The sequence below is a fragment of the Chiloscyllium plagiosum genome, unplaced genomic scaffold, assembly GCF_037043375.1.
Source record: "Chiloscyllium plagiosum isolate Xiang-an unplaced genomic scaffold, Cpla_swu_hap1 HiC_scaffold_42, whole genome shotgun sequence".
Classification (NCBI taxonomy): Eukaryota; Metazoa; Chordata; class Chondrichthyes; order Orectolobiformes; family Hemiscylliidae; genus Chiloscyllium; species Chiloscyllium plagiosum.
The window spans coordinates 2,396,417-2,412,361 of record NW_028270180.1 but is presented as its reverse complement, the minus strand read 5'-3'; the positions used below and the strand labels follow the sequence as shown (position 1 = coordinate 2,412,361).

The following is a 15,945-nucleotide window of genomic DNA, read 5'->3' as shown; positions in this document are numbered from 1 at the left end:
AAGCCCAACAAGGCCACACCGATACGCCGAAGTGCAACGCACCCAGACCCATTCCCCTACGTTTACCCCTTCACCTAACAATATGGACAATTTGGCGTGGCCAATTCACCTAACCTGCACATCTTTGGACTGTGGGAAGAAACCCACTCAAACATGGGGAGAATGTGTAAACTCCACACAGACAGTCACTTGAGGCTGGAATCGAACCCGGGTCCCAGTCACTGTGAGGCAGAAGTGCTAACTACTGAGCCGAAACTTTATTGCTGGAACAGCACAGCAGGTCAGGCAGCATCTAGGGAACAGAAGATTCGACGTTTCGGGCACAGGCCCTTCTTCAGGAATGAGCAGAGAGTGTTCAGCAGGAGAAGATAAAAGGTAGGGAGGAGGGACTTGGAGGAGGGGCGTTGGAAATGTGATAGGTGGAAAGAGGTCAAGGTGAGGGTGATAGGTCGGAGTAGGGTGGAGGCGGAGAGGTCAAGAAGAAGACTGCAGGTCAGGAAGGCGGTGCCGGGCTGGAGGGATTCGGCTGAGACAAGGTGTGGGGAGGGGGGATGAAGAAACTGGTGAAGTCCAAGTTCATCCCCTGTGGTTGGAGGGTTCCAGTCGGAAGATAAGACGCTCCTCCACCATGCCACCTGAGAATACAAGAATATGAGCCAAAAGAACAGGTTATAAGCAATATTGAAAGGATACAGATTTGAAACCATTGTTAGAGTGATAAAATCAATAACTTCATTGAGAAGAAATGGAAAGAGACCCACAAATAGTAAATATCAGAGGTAGACCATATGGAACATAAGATTGCTGTCATACAGAATTGCTCCAAAATTAAACACTAAATCTGAGGCTGAACAAGTTAATATTATACTCCTTAGGTCCTGTAGTGGATGATGCTATTAATTGCCAAATATGAAAGAAAGGTTAGATACTCAGAGTCATAGAGTCATAGAGATGTACAGCAGGGAAACAGACCCTTCAGTCCAACCTGTCCATGCCAACCAGTTATCCCAACCCAATCTAGTCCCACCTGCCAGCACCTGGCCCATATCCCTCCAAACCCTTCCTATTCATATACCCATCCAAATGCCTCTTAAATGTTGCAATTGTACCAGCCTCCACCACATCTTCTGGCAGCTCATTCCATACACGTACCACCCTCTGCATGAAAACGTTGCCCCGAAGGTCTCTTTTATATTTTCCCCCTCTCACCCTAAACCCATGCTCTCTAGTTCTGGACTCCCCAACCCCAGGAAAAAGAATTTGTCTATTTATCCTATCCATGCCCCTCATAATTTTGTAAACCTCTATAAGGTCACCCCTCAGCCTCCGACGCTCCAGGGAAAATAGCCCCAGCCTGTTCAGCCTCTCCTTGTAGCTCAGATCCTCCAACCCTGGCAACATCCTTGTAAATCTTTTCTGAACCCTTTCAAGTTTCACAACATCTTTCCGATAGGAAGGAGACCAGAATTGCACGCAATATTCCAACAGTGGCCTAACCAACGTCCTGTACAGCCGCAACATGACCTCCCAACTCCTGTACTCAATACTCTGACCAAATGAGGAAAGCATACCAAACGTCTTCTTCACTATCCTATCTACCTATGACTCCACTTTCAAGGAGCTATGAACCTGCATTCAAGGTCTCTTTGTTCAGCAACACTCCCCAGGACCTTACCATTAAGTGTATAAGTCCTGCTAAGATTTGCTTTCCCAAAATGCAGCACCTTGCATTTATCTGAATTAAACTCCATCTGCCACTTCTCAGCCCATTGGCCCATCTGGTCCAGATCCTGTTGTAATCTGAGGTAACCCTCTTCGCTGTCCACTACATCTCCAATTTTGTTGTCATCTGCAAACTTACTAACTGTACCTCTTATGCTCGCATCCAAATCATTTATGTAAAAAGTAGAGGGCCCAGCATCGATCCTTGTGGCACTCCACTGGTCACAGGCCTCCAGTCTGAAAAACAACCCTCCACCACCACCCTCTGTCTTCTACCTTTGAGCCAGTTCTGTATCCAAATGGCTAGTTCTCCCTGTATTCCATGAGATCTAACCTTGCTAATCAGTCTCCCATGAGGAATCTTGTCGAACACCTTACTGAAGTCCATATAGATCACATCTACTGCTCTGCCCTCATTAATCTTCTTTGTTAGTTCTTCAAAAAACTCAATCAAGTTTGTGAGACATGATTTCCCACGCATAAAGCCATGTTGACTATCCCTAATCAGTCCTTGCCTTTCCAAATAATGTACATCCTGTCCCTCAGGATTGCATCCAACAACTTGCCCACCACCAAGGTCAGGCTCACCGGTCTATAGTTCCCTGGCTTGGCTTTACTGCCCTTCTTAAACAGTGGCACCACGTTTGTCAACCTCCAGTCTTCTGGCACTTCACCTGTGACTATCGATGATAAAAATATCTCAGCAAGAGGCCCAGCAATCACTTCTCTAGCTTCCCACAGAGTTCTCTGGTACACCTGATCAGGTCCTGGGGATTTATCCAGCTTTAACCGTTTCAAGATATCCAGCACTTCCTCCTCTGTAATCTGGACATTTTGCAAGATGTCACCATCTATTTCCCTACAGTCTATATCTTCCACAGTAAATAATGATGCAAAATATTCATTTAGTATCTCCCCCATTTTCTGTGGCTCCACACAAAGGCCGCCTTGCTGATCTTTGAGGGGCCCTATTCTCTCCCCAGTTACCCTTTTGTCCTTAATATATTTATAAAAACCCTTTGTATTCTCCTTAATTCTATTTGCCAAAGCTATCTCGTGTCCCCTTTTTGCCCTCCTGATTTCCCTCTTAAGTATACTCCTACTGCCTTTATACTCTTCTAAGGATTCACCCGATCTATCCTGTCTGTACCTGACATATGCTTCTTTCTTTTTCTTCACCAAACCCTCAATTTCTTTAGTCATCCAGCATTCCCTATACCTACCAGCCTTCCCTTTCACCCTGGCAGGAATATACTTTCTCTGGATTTTCGTCATCCCATTTCTGAAGGCTTCCCATTTTCCAGCTGTCCCTTTACCTGCGAACATCTGCCTCCAATCAGCTTTCAAAAGTTCTTGCCTAATACCATCAAAATTGGCCTTTCTCCAATTTAGAACTTCAACTTTTAGATCTGGTCTATCCTTTTCCATCACTGTTTTAAAACAAATAGAATTATGGTCACTGGCCCCAAAGTGCTCCCCCACTGACACCTCAGTCACCTGCCCTGCTTTATTTCCCAAGAGGAGGTCAGGTTTTGCTCCTTCTGTAGTAGGTACATCCACATACTGAATCAGAAAATTGTCTTGTACACACTTAAGAAATACCTCTCCATCTAAACCTTTAACACTATGGCAGTCCGAGTTGATGTTTGGAAAGTTAAGATCCCCTACAATAACTACCCTATTATTCTTACAGATAGCTGAGATCTCCTTACAAGTTTGTTTCTCAATTTCTCTCTGACTATTGGGAGGTCTATAATACAATCCCAATAATGTGATCATCCCTTTCTTATTTCTCAGTTCCACCCAAATAATTTCCCTGGATGTATTTCCGGGAATGTCCTCCCTCAGCACAGCTGTAATGCTATCCCTTATCAAAATGCCACTCCCCCTCCTCTCTTGCCTCCCTTTCTATCCTTCCTGTAGCACTTGTATCCTGGAACATTCAACTGCCAGTCCTGCCCATCCCTGAGCCATGTTTCTGTAATTGCTATGATATCCCAGTCCCATGTTCCTAACCATGCCCTGAGTTCATTTGCCTTCCCTGTTAGGCCCCTTGAATTGAAATAAATGCAGTTTAATTTATTAGTCCTACCTTGTCCCTGCCTGTCATGACTGTTTGAGTCGCTTCTGTTCTCAACTGTACCCGTCTCAGATTGATCTCTTTCCTCACTATCTCCCTGGGTCCCACCCCCCCACCTTACTAGTTTAAATCCTCCCAAGCAGTTCTAGCAAATTTCCCTGCCAGTATATTAGTCCCCTTCCAATTTAGGTGCAATCCGTCCTTCTTGTACAGGTCACTTCTACCCCAAAAGAGATTCCAATGATCCAAAAATGTGAATCCTTCTCCCATACACCAGCTCCTCAGCCATGTATTCATCTGCTCTATCCTCCTTTTCCTGCCCTCACTAGCTCGTAGCACTGGGAGTAATCCAGATATTACTACCCTTGAGGACCTCCTTTTTAAATTTCTGTCTAACTCTCTGTAATCTCCCTTCAGAGGCTCAACCTTTTCCCTTCCAATGTCGTTGGTTCCAATGTGTACAATGACCTCCTGTTGGCCCCTCTCCCCCGTGAGAACATTCTGCACCCTCTCTGAGACATCCTTGATCCTGGACCAGGGAAACAACACACCATTCTGCTTTTTCTCTGCTGGCCACAGAAACGTCTGTCTGTACCTGGGGACTACAGAATCCCCTAACACAATTAATCACTTGGAAGACGACGTACCCCTTGTTGCACTAGAGCCAGTCTCAATACCAGAAACTTGGCTGTTTGTGCTATTCCCCTGAGAATCCATCACCCCCTACATTTTCCAAAACAGCATACCTGTTTGAAATGGATATATCCACAAAAGACTCCTGCCCTAGGTGCCGACCTCTCTTACCCTTCCTGGAGTTAACCCATCTCTATGACTGTATCTGAGACTTCCCCCCTTCCTATAACTGCCATCCATCACATACTGTTGCTGTTGCAAATTCCTCATCACTTCTATCTGTCTCTCCAAACGATCCACTCGATCTGATAAGATTCGCAGCCAGCAGTATTTATGGCAGATATAATCTGCAGTAACCCTTAAACTCTCTTTAAACTCCCACATCTGACAAGAAGTACATATCACGCAAAGGCCATTTTTGCTCCTTCACAATCTACAGACCCAGAAAATAACACCGTCTTATTCCTCTACAAACACTACCCCAGGTTAAATTAATAGCTATGGCTTATATTTTAAATTTAATCAAGAGACTTATCTCCAAAAACATATAATCAAGAAAGAATCCACTATACTCACTACTGCAGCCTTTCTCTTGGACAGACTTAAAACAACAATTAACTTATCTGATTCTGTGTTGTGAACTTCGCCCAACAGTTCCTCCAAGATTAGTTGTGAATTTCACTGTTTGTTAATTTTCCCAGAAGCACTCCAATGTCCAGCGATATATGAATTCAAACAGCAAAGGCAGTAACTGTGCAGGTTCTCTCTCTCTCTCTCCTGTACTGTCCTCACCATGTACTTCCTTTGTCTGCTCTTCTCCCTTTTAAACTGCTGTTTTTGGAGATATTTTAAAGAAAACAAACAAAATTCGTAAAGAAGCCAGATTTAACAAATGTTCAGCTTTTGTCAGAATTCAAAGAGAAATTTGTAAATGGTCTCTACAGAATAAATAAATGTGATGACTTGCCTTCCTCTCTGTCACTACCCAACACACACTCTCTCTCTCTATTTCTCTTCCCCCCCCATCCCTCAGTTGAATCCAAGGTAATGTTTTGATATGGTTTAGAGTTGAATTTGTTTTGGAGAATCTGAAACATCAATGAAACAGGAGGTAAGTGCAGCACCAGATTGTGATGCACTTCACGGTCAGGCATAGTGGAAGTTCAGTGTTCAGGAGGAAGTGTGATAGTTTGGGAGGTATTACACAAAGTTCAAAGGAAAGAAGGGCTTGCAGTGACACGCTGGTGTTTGTAGCTGCAGATGCCTGATCTGCTGTCACAGTCCATCCTCGTCAGTCTCACCCCATCCTCACAATCCACTGGAACCCATCCCTAACCGCTCTGTAACATCATTACCCAGGGCAGTCCCCTCCAGCCCCCACATTCCCCTCTCGGAGAGATCTCTGTAGCTCTGCCACTCTGATTAAAAGCCTGAAGCACTGCAATTAACCTTCCTGGATATCACTCTTTAAAGTCCCTTCTGTATCTGCAGCTTCAACCAAATCCAGCTTGTGGATTTGGAATTTGCTGTGGATATCTTTGCATTTATATTTCAAAGGCTTCTATTTTCTTCTGCAGACCTTTCCGTATTCTGCAGGTTTCTGAGTCAGACAGGAGGCTGGAATTTATATGTATTCTCCTTGTTGTGAGCTTGAGTTTTCTTGTTATTAACATGTCCTTCATCTTCACAAAGTTACTTCTAGCTCAGTCGAGTCCTCTTCAGCATCAATCTGACATTGTCTGATACCGTTTGTCCTGAATAAACAATCACATCCAATGGTTCAATGTGATACCATCTCCCGCGATCTTCACTCGTTTCTGCAAATGTTTCTTCTCCGAATGACCATTCTTTGTCTTGTCAGTGTCATTCAGAACCTCTGGACCTCACTTAATCTACAATATTTTGTGATTCCTGAACTGATTCTGTAGGAGGTGCTGTGTGGTCAGTTTACAGTGAGTTTCTGACCTTGTGTGAGTAAAAGAGGATGAGATAGTGAAGCCTTTTGTCTGACACCGAACAGAACGAGAACCAAGAAATAGACGAGAAAAACAAAAGAGGCAGCATTTCATACAGCATGAGAAACAGGTGCTGATTTGTTGGCATGAGATGCAGTTAAACTGTCACTCCTAATTCTCAGAGCAGAGTGGGGGATTCTGATTGGTCAGTGCATTGCCGTGGAAGTCAAGGTTTATTAAAAGTGTGCAATATCTGTATAAATGCCTCTTGGCCACATTAAACAGGGTCCTGAATATTGATGAATGTAGTTTCCAACATCTGAGCATATATCACTCTGTGAGCCTGGTCAATGATCCTACATCAGTTTCCTGTGTTACTTGTAGCGCAGTCTGGATTATTTATGAAGTGATGTCCAGTAGCAGAATCACATTGAATGGTGACTATACCTCTCTGGGGCTCGTGGGCCTGGATTGGTTAAACACTTGTAGCCTGTAGCCAGCTGTTAGATACAGCCTGCCAATTATTAGATCATATGACCTATATACCTGGCATCACACTGGTACTAAAACTCACATATCACCTTACTGATCTGTGTGGTGGTGGGCAAAATATACTTTTCTCTTGGGGCCATCATTGTGTCAGTGGAGCTTGCAGATTTACTCCACAATAGCAGGATGGGACAACTAACTTTAGCCTTTGTTCAAAGTGATCAATTCACTTTCCTTTCTCAAATAATCTGAGGGAACCATTCAGGGCCAAGGTAGTGAATGAGGTCCTTTTGTGAGGTTTTGCAATGTACAGGTAGTGATCAGAGTATCCAGCATCTCACAGGATGGTATTGATATGTCCCTATATCTGCATCAAACTTCCATACTGCGCAGATAGCTTGGGTTATTCTCAGTAAATGGCAAGCAGGTTTGATCCTGTGGCATGTGGGACATTAGGAACCTCAGAGTGTATATTGAACAGTGACTGTAGGCTCCAAGCAGATACATGTGTTTGCAGGGAGAATAAAAAGAACAGTGTACTACTTAATGCAGAATGAGTGCAGAATTCCAAGGTGCAGAGGGATCTCTGTGCTCTGGTGCATAGACAATAGTACAAAGATATAGCAAGTAATCAAGAAACTAATGGATCCAACCCTTTACTTTGAGAGGAATTGAACATAAATTTAAAGGATGTTGTGCTTCAGTTCCACACAGCATTGGTGAGATCATGTCTCCAATACTGTGGGCTGGTTTGGTCTCCTTATTGAAGGAAGGATGTAAATACATTGGTTCAGAGGAGGTTTACCAGAGGGAGAGCTGGAATGAGTGGGTTGTGTTATGGGGAAAGGGGGGACAGACTGGGCTTGTTTCCATGGGGTGGGCGGGGGGGGGAGGTGACTGACTGAAGTGGATAAGATCCTGATGGTCTGGACAAGGTGACCATGAAAAGGATCTTCCTGTGGGTCAGTCTAGAGCAAAGGGGGCACTGTTTTAAAATTAAGGGATGACCAGAAACTGAGAATTTTGTCTGTCTAGGTTGTGCACTGGAGGTAGGTCATTGAATAATTGTAAGACTGAGGTGAATAGAGTCATGTTAATCAGGAAAACTGAAGGTTATGGGAATAGATGGAACATAGAATTTGACTCAAACTGATCAGCACTGATCTTATTGAATGGTGGAATAGGATGAAGGAGCTGAATGGCCTATTTCTGTTTGTAATGTATATGGTGGTAGGATCATTTTGAGGAGAGGACTCATTAACGGCATAATTATAAATTGATTGCTTTTGGTTTCTTTCAGTAAATTAATGAATAAGGCATGAAAGTCACTTGCAATGTGTCCTTGGTTTATATTTTATCACAGATTTGTCTTATCACTTCAGTTTCAGGTCCTCCGAGAGTTCTGAGAGTCCCAAAAGCTGTGTTGCCTGATACCCCGGTTCAGGATATCTCCTCTGAGTGGCAGAGAAAATTGGAGTGGGAGGGGAAAGGTCCAGTCATCGTGGTTCATGTAGCTACCAACAATGTGGGTAGGAAGAGGAAAGAGATTCTGCGGAAGGTATATGAGGCCTGTGACCAGTGGAGTGCCACAAGGATCGATGCTGGGTCCATTACTTTTTATCATTTCTATAAATGATTTGGATATGAGCATAGGAGGTATGGTTAGTAAGTTTGCAGATGACACCAAAATTGGAGGTGTAGTGGACAGCAAAGAAAGTTGAGAAAGTGAGGTCTGCAGATGCTGGAGATCAGAGATGGAAATGTGTTGCTGGAAAAGCGCAGCAGGTCAGGCAGCATCGAGGGAACAGGAGAATCGACGTTTCGGGCATTAGCCCTTCTTCAGGAATCAAAGAAAGTTACCTCAGATGGGCCAATGGGCTGAGGAGTGGCAGATGGAGTTTAATTCAGATAAATGCGAGGTGCTGCATTTTGGAAAGGCAAATCAAAGCAGGACTTGTACACTTAATGGTAAGGTCCTAGGAAGCGTTCCTGAACAAAGAGACCTTGGAGTGCAGTTTCATAGCTCCCTGAAAGTAGAGTCACAGGTAGATAGGATAATGAAGAAGGTGTTTGGTATGCTTTCCTTTATTGGTCAGAGTATCGAGTACAGGAGTTGGGAGGTCATGTTGCAGCTGTACAGGAAATCGGTTAGGCCAGTTTTGGAGTTTGCATGCAATTCTGGTCTCCTTCTTATTGGAACGATGTTGTGATAATTGAAAGGGTTCAGAAAAGATTTACAAGGATGTTGCCAGGGTTGGAGGATTTGAGCTTTGGGAGAGGCTGAACAGGCTGGGGCTGTTTTCCCTGGAGCGTCGGAGGCTGTGGGGTGACCTTATAGAGGTTTACAAAATCATGAGGGGCATGGATAGGATAAATAGACAAGGTCTTTTCCCTGGGGTCGGGGGGTCCAGACTAGAGGGCATAGGTTGAAGGTGAAAAGAGAAAATTTTAAAAGGGACATAAGGGGCAATGTTTTCACGCAGAGGGTGGGGCGTGTATGGAATGAGCTGCCAGAGGAAGTGGTGGAGGCTGGTACAATTGCAACATTTAAAAGGCATTTGGATGGGTATATGAATAGGAAGGGTTCAGAGGGATATGGGCCAAGAGTTGGTCAATGGGACTAGATTTAGGATAGGATATCTGGTTGGCATGGAGACGTTGGACCAAAAAGTGTTTCTGTGCTGTACCTCTCTGTGACTCTGTGAGCAGCAGGTGATTAAAGTAAAAAGCAGGACCCAAAGGGTAATAGTCTCTGGATTACTAACTGAGTCATGAGCAAATTGTCACAGGGCCTTTAAGATCAAAGAGGTAAATGTGTGGCTCAAAGGTTGGTGTGGGAGGGACAGATTTGAATTCATGGGACAGTTCTGGGGAAGGAGGGAGCTGTTCCAATGGGACAGAGTCCACCTGAATCACGCTGGTACCAGAGTCCTGGCCAATCGCATATCTAGGGCTGTGGATAGGGGGTTCAAATAATGGGTGGGGGGAGGTTCATTTGCATGGAAAATTATGAAAAAGTTAAAGGAGGGGAACGGCTCATCAGAGGTTATTAAAGTTTCCAGAACAAGTAATAGGACAGAATATGGAAAGGGGAATTGAACTTCAGGCACAGCAGATAAGGGGGCAACAATGGGAAGGGGTGCAGTCAGTATAGGGTCATCTGATGGTTTTCTGCTGAAATGTACACAGTACATGAAACAAGGGGAATTAGCTTGTGCTGCAGATTGAAATTGGTAGCTATGATGCTGTGGGTATGACAGGTGTGGCTCCAAGGGGGTCAGGGCTGGGAAATAAATATCCAGGCTACACGGCCTATCAGATAGGACAGGCAGATGGGCAGAAGGTTCCCTTATTGGTAAGAAATGAAATTAAACCAATAGCAAGAAGTGAAATGGAGTCGGAAGGTATAGAATCTGTGTAGGTAAAGTTGAGGAACCACAAAGGATAAAAGACCCTGATGGGAGTTGTCTGTAGGCCCCGAGCAATTGTCAGGATGTGATCAGCAATATGTGACAATAGTTTTGATCTGATTGGTTGGTGTTATTTGATTGTTCCAAAATCAATCCACAACCATTTCTTGATTTGCAGTTAGATTTTACGTTTCACACCCAAACCCCCATCTCTCTGTCTCTCTCTCTATCTATCTATCTATCTATCTATCCATCTGTCTACTCTGTCACTTCCTCTGTGTCTCCATTTCTATCTATCTATTTATCTGTGTCTCTCTTTGTCTCTGTCTCTCTTTCTCTGTCTGTCTCTCTCCCTTTGTTTCTGTCACTCTCTCTGTCTCTGTCTCTCTCTCTTTCTCTCTCTCTCACACACACTCCCTTTGCCTCTTTCTCACACTCTCTCTTTCTCTCACTTTGCTCTTTCTCTCTCTCTCACTCACACACACTCTCCCTTTGTCTCTCTCACACACACTCTCTTTCTCTCATACTCTCGCTCTCTCGCTCTCTCTCTCTCTCTCTCTCTCTCAACGACAGTCAACTTCCATTCCCTGGCCATTGGGCCAGATCCTTAAACTCGTTCAGATGGATAGTCACTTCCTGATCACTAAAACCCAAACCCCCAATCTCCCCGATCAATCAGAAAGGGCAAGGTTTAGTGACCAGGCAGGGGCTGAGGGGAAAGAGAGGTGAGAGCTAGGGGACGAAAAGTGGGGAAGATGAGTGGATAGAAATTGGGAATACAGGGGAGGGGCCTAGGACAGGACTTAATGTCTTTGATTGCTGCACTCACACAGTGTACTTACATCGTTATTCAATTGATTTTTCAGGAGTGTCCAGGGGATTTTCCGGCAGATTAAACAGCCTCGATTCCTCGCCTCAAACCATACAGTTTCATCATCTATTCCATTTGTTGCTTACATTTCAATCAAAGTCTCTTTGCAAATCTCCCCAAAACCCAGACTGTTACCAAAGAGGGATTGTCCAGTCACAGGACAGGCGTAGGACAGGCATAGCACAGGCACAGGATAAGCGTAGGACAGGCACAGGACAGGCGTAGGACAGGCACAGGGCAGTCACAGAACTGGTGCAGGACAGGCGTAGGACAGGCACAGGACAGGCATAGGACAGGCACAGGACAGGCATAGGACAGGCGCAGGGCAGTCACAGAACTGGTGCAGGACAGTCACAGGACAGGCACAGGACAGGCACAGGACAGGCACAGGACAGGCACAGGACAGGCACAGGACAAGCGTAGGACAGGCGCAGGACAGGCGCAGGGCAGTCACAGAACTGGTGCAGGACAGGCGCAAGGCAGTCACAGGACAGGAACAGGACAGTCACAAATCTGGTGCAGGACAGTCAGTCAGCAAGGTGCAGAATCAAAGCCTCTGCTCCTACTCCCCAAACTTTCACCGTAGACTCATAGAGGTGTACAGAACAAAGCCATGTTGACTATCCCAAATCAATCCTTGCCTTTCTACCTGCAAATCCTAGCCACCCAATGCCTGGAGGAAGAACACCTCATCTTCCACCTTGGGACCCTCCAACCACACTGGATCAATATGGATTTCACCAGTTTCTGCATCTCCCCTCCCACCACCTCATCCCAGATCCAACTCTCCAACACGGCACTGCCCCCTTGAACTTCCCTACCTGTCCATCTTCCTTCCCACCTATCCACTCCACCCTCCTCTCTGACCTATTACCATCACACCCCCACCTGCAAGTACCTATCGCTTTCCCAGCTACCTTCCCACCCCCAGCCCCACCCCCTCCTATTTATCACTCAGCCCCTTTCCCTCCAGCACCCCCACCCCCAACATTCCTGATGAAGGGCTTATGTCCAAAATGTCAATTCTCCTGCTCCTCAGATGCTGCCTGACCGCCTGTGCTTTTCCAGCACCACACTTTTCGACTTTCCAAATACATGTGCATCCTGTCCCTCAGGATTCCCTCCAACAACTTGCCCACCACCGACTTCAGACTCACTAATCTATAGTTCCCTGGCGTGTCCTTACCACCTTTCTTAAACAGTGGCACCACATTAGCCAACCTCCAGTCTTCTGGTAACTCACCTGTGACTATCGATGACACAAATATCTCAGCAAGAGGCCCAGCAATCACTTCTCTAGCTTCCCACAGAGTTCTCGGGTACACCTGATCAGGTCTTGGGGATTTATCCACTTTAACCATTTCAAGACATCCAGCACTTCTTCCTCTGTAATCTGGACATTTTGCAGGATGTCACTATTTCTTTCTCCATGTTCTATATCCGCCAGCTTTTCTCTCTGTTAATGTGATGTGGCCATCGCTGGCTGGTTCAGCATTTATTGCCCATCCCTAATTACCCTGGAAAGGCTACGGTCACCCGCTCCCTTCCTGTGCCTTAGAAATGGTGGACAGGCTTTCAGGAGCCAGAAAGTGAGTTACTCGCTGCAAAATTCCCAGCCTCTGACAATCAGAAATAAGTGGGAGAGTGTTCCCCGGGGCTGTGGGAGTGGATTAAATGGGTGGGTGGGTCAGTGATGGGGGAGTGGGGGATGGTTTAGGGGAGGGAGGGTGTGATACTGAGAGCTGATTACCTTTTGCAGTGGATTCCGATTTCCTGGCCAAAGGTGAATTGTGTGTTCAGATCCAATCTGCAATTTCAATGCTGATTTATTTGTTGATGGTTTCTACAGGGGTTTGAGTGCATTCCACAGTGTGAAGGTTAAATTTATTTCACTGTCGAGGAGAAAGCTGGATCTGTGCAATGATTAAAATAGGACCCGCATCTGTTCATTGTTGCTATGCACTTTATTTTACTGCACCATCACTGCAGAATAATGAAGTGCTAATTTAATTATTTCTCCAATTTTATAGCAAACAGTTGTCATTACTTGTGCTCCACATCCTATTAATCATACGTTACTAATTTGGCTCTGGCTTGAATGGGGGGAGATCCATTTACTGGAAGGAATTTCAATATTCCAACGATTGTCATGTTTCAGATTGACTCATCCTCTTAACTACAGCAGTTACAGCTTTCCCAGGACCATACTCCTCAGCCTTCACTACCCACCCACTTTCTCCTCTCATCACTCTGCCCTTACTCCGCCCCCCCCCCATAGCCCCTTAACCTGCTTCATTGTCCCCTCCCCCTCCCCCCAACATCCCTCCATCATCCTCACTTCCCATTGACCCCCTGATTTTTCCTTCAATTTCTGCTTGCAGCCCCTTGCTCCCCCATTATCCCCCCTCTCTCCCTTCTCTAGGCAATGAGTGCCTGTGCGTCTGTGTCTGTTTCTGTGTGTGATGTGTGTACCGGTCTTTCTGTTTGTCTGTGTGTGTACCTATGTGTATCTCTGTGTGTGTCTGTGTGTACCTGTCTATCTATGCCTGTACATATGTACCTGCCTGTATATGTCTGTGTATGTATGTACTTGTGTGCACCTATCTATGTTTGTGTGTGTGTACATGTGTGTCTGTGTGTGTGTCTATGTGTGTACCTGTCTGTCTATGTTTGTCTATGCATGTGTACCTGTCTGTGTGTGGCTGTGTATGTGTGTACTTGTGTGTGTCTCTGTCTATGAGTCTATCTGTATGTGCCTGTGTGTGTGTGTGTGTATCTGTCTGTCTGTGTCTATGTGTATAACTGTCTCTGTGCATGTGTATCTGTCTGTCTGTGTGTGTCTATGTGTATAGCTGCCTGCGTGTGTGTATCTGTCTGTGTGTCTATATGTATAACTGTTTGTGTGTGTGTTTGTCTGTATGTCAGTATGTCTCTATGTGTATAACGGGGTGTGTGTGTGTCTATGTGTATAACAGGGTGTGTGTGTGTGTGTGTGCGGGCGCGCGCGCAATCTCATGGTGATTATCCAAGCAAAGTCCAAGCTGACAGATTGCCTGGTGTCTCTGAAGCAATGCAGAAAAGAAAGACAGAGAAGGAGAGAGTGAGGGAGAAAAGACGGAGGGAGGAGTGGAAGGTGTACAAAGAGGAGACAAGGTCTGTGATTGTGTTTATGACAAAGAGCATTGGGTGGGCTGGTATTTAGCTCTGAGCCTGGGGAGCGCAGACAGATGGTATAAAAACCTGGCAGCTCCAAACATGGCACTGCCCCCGTCCCAGAGCACAGGGCAGTAATCTATTATCACTGCCCTCTTGCACCCACGCTGTTTGCTATTCCACAACAGTCTTCCAAGTGTTGGAATGAATAATGGAAGAAATCTCGCACAGACCATGTCTCTTCAAATCCATCACTTTATTTCAATAAGAGCATGCAGCAAGGCCAGTGGGGAGACACTGCCCAAAGGCAGACATTTCTGAGCGACCAACCCAGGGCATATCCTGGGGCAGGTGGCACTAGAACCCAGGCCTTTTGGCTCAGAGTAGGGACAATACAACTGCACCGTAAAAGCTCTTCAGTTGCAAGATGAATACAAAGAAAGAGACAACCTGAGGGAGACATTGAGGCAGACATGAGAGAGAAATACTGAAGGGGAGAGGAAAAGAGGGAGAGAGAGAAGCAGGAAGAGAAACGCACAGTTCCTGCACTTGTTGTTGATAAGCAAAATTACAAAACAAACAATATATTCCCATCATTGCAGTTTTCAAAACCCATGAAGTCTTAGGTGAGTTAATACTGGAATGCAATTCAGGAAAATAGCAGATACTTGAGAGTGTGTTACAGACTGGAATCTAATCGAGGGGTGTGGGGGATTTATTTACAGAATAATACATACTCGGGAGTGTGCTACAGACTGGAATCTAATCGAGGGGTTTGAGGGGTTTATATACAGAATAATACATACCCGGGAGTGTGTTACAGACTGGAATCTAATCGAGGGGTTTGAGGGGTTTATATACAGAATAATACATATCCGGGAGTGTGTTACAGACTGGAATCTAATCAAGGGGTTTATATACAGAATAATACATATCCGGGAGTGTGTTACAGACTGGAATCTAATCAAGGGGTTTATATACAGAATAATACATATCCGGGAATGTGTTACAGACTGGAATCTAATCGAGGGGTTTGAGGGGTTTATATACAGAATAATACATACCCGGGAATGTGTTACAGACTGTAATCTAATCGAGGGGTGTGGGGGGTTTATATACAGAATAACAGATACCCGGGAGTGTGTTACAGACTGGAATCTAATCGAGGGGTTTGGGGGGTTTATATACATAATAATACATACCCAGGAGGGTGTTACAGACTGGTTTCTAATCGAGGGGTTCGGGGTGGATTATATACAGAATAACAGATACCCTGGGGAGTGAATTACAGACTGGAATCTAATTGAGGGGTTCGGGTGGGTGGTTTATTTACAGAATAACAGATACCCGGGAGGGAGTTACAGACTGGAATCTTATTGAGGGGTTCAGGGCGGGGTTTATATTTGGAATAACACATACCTAGGGGAATAGGCTACAGACTGGAACCTACTGGAGGGGTTTGGTGGGTTATGTATCTGTTGTTGGAAATGTGATGAACCCAGTTTGGTGATATTGACATTTGCTGTGATATCTAGTCAATGTGAGGAAACTGCTTGACCACACAGTGTTACGTGGTACACGGCATTCCATCAGGAATATATGATGTCGGTGTAAATGGCCTCCAGTTTTTAT

General features: G+C 45.2%; 1 protein-coding gene across 13 annotated transcripts in view; it reads left to right on the top strand.

The window, feature by feature from the left end:
• LOC122542659 (leucine-rich repeat and immunoglobulin-like domain-containing nogo receptor-interacting protein 1) overlaps positions 1–15,945 on the top strand; it is a 645,371-nt gene that overhangs the window by 574,531 nt on the left and 54,895 nt on the right. The gene's annotated exons all lie outside the window — the stretch shown is intronic.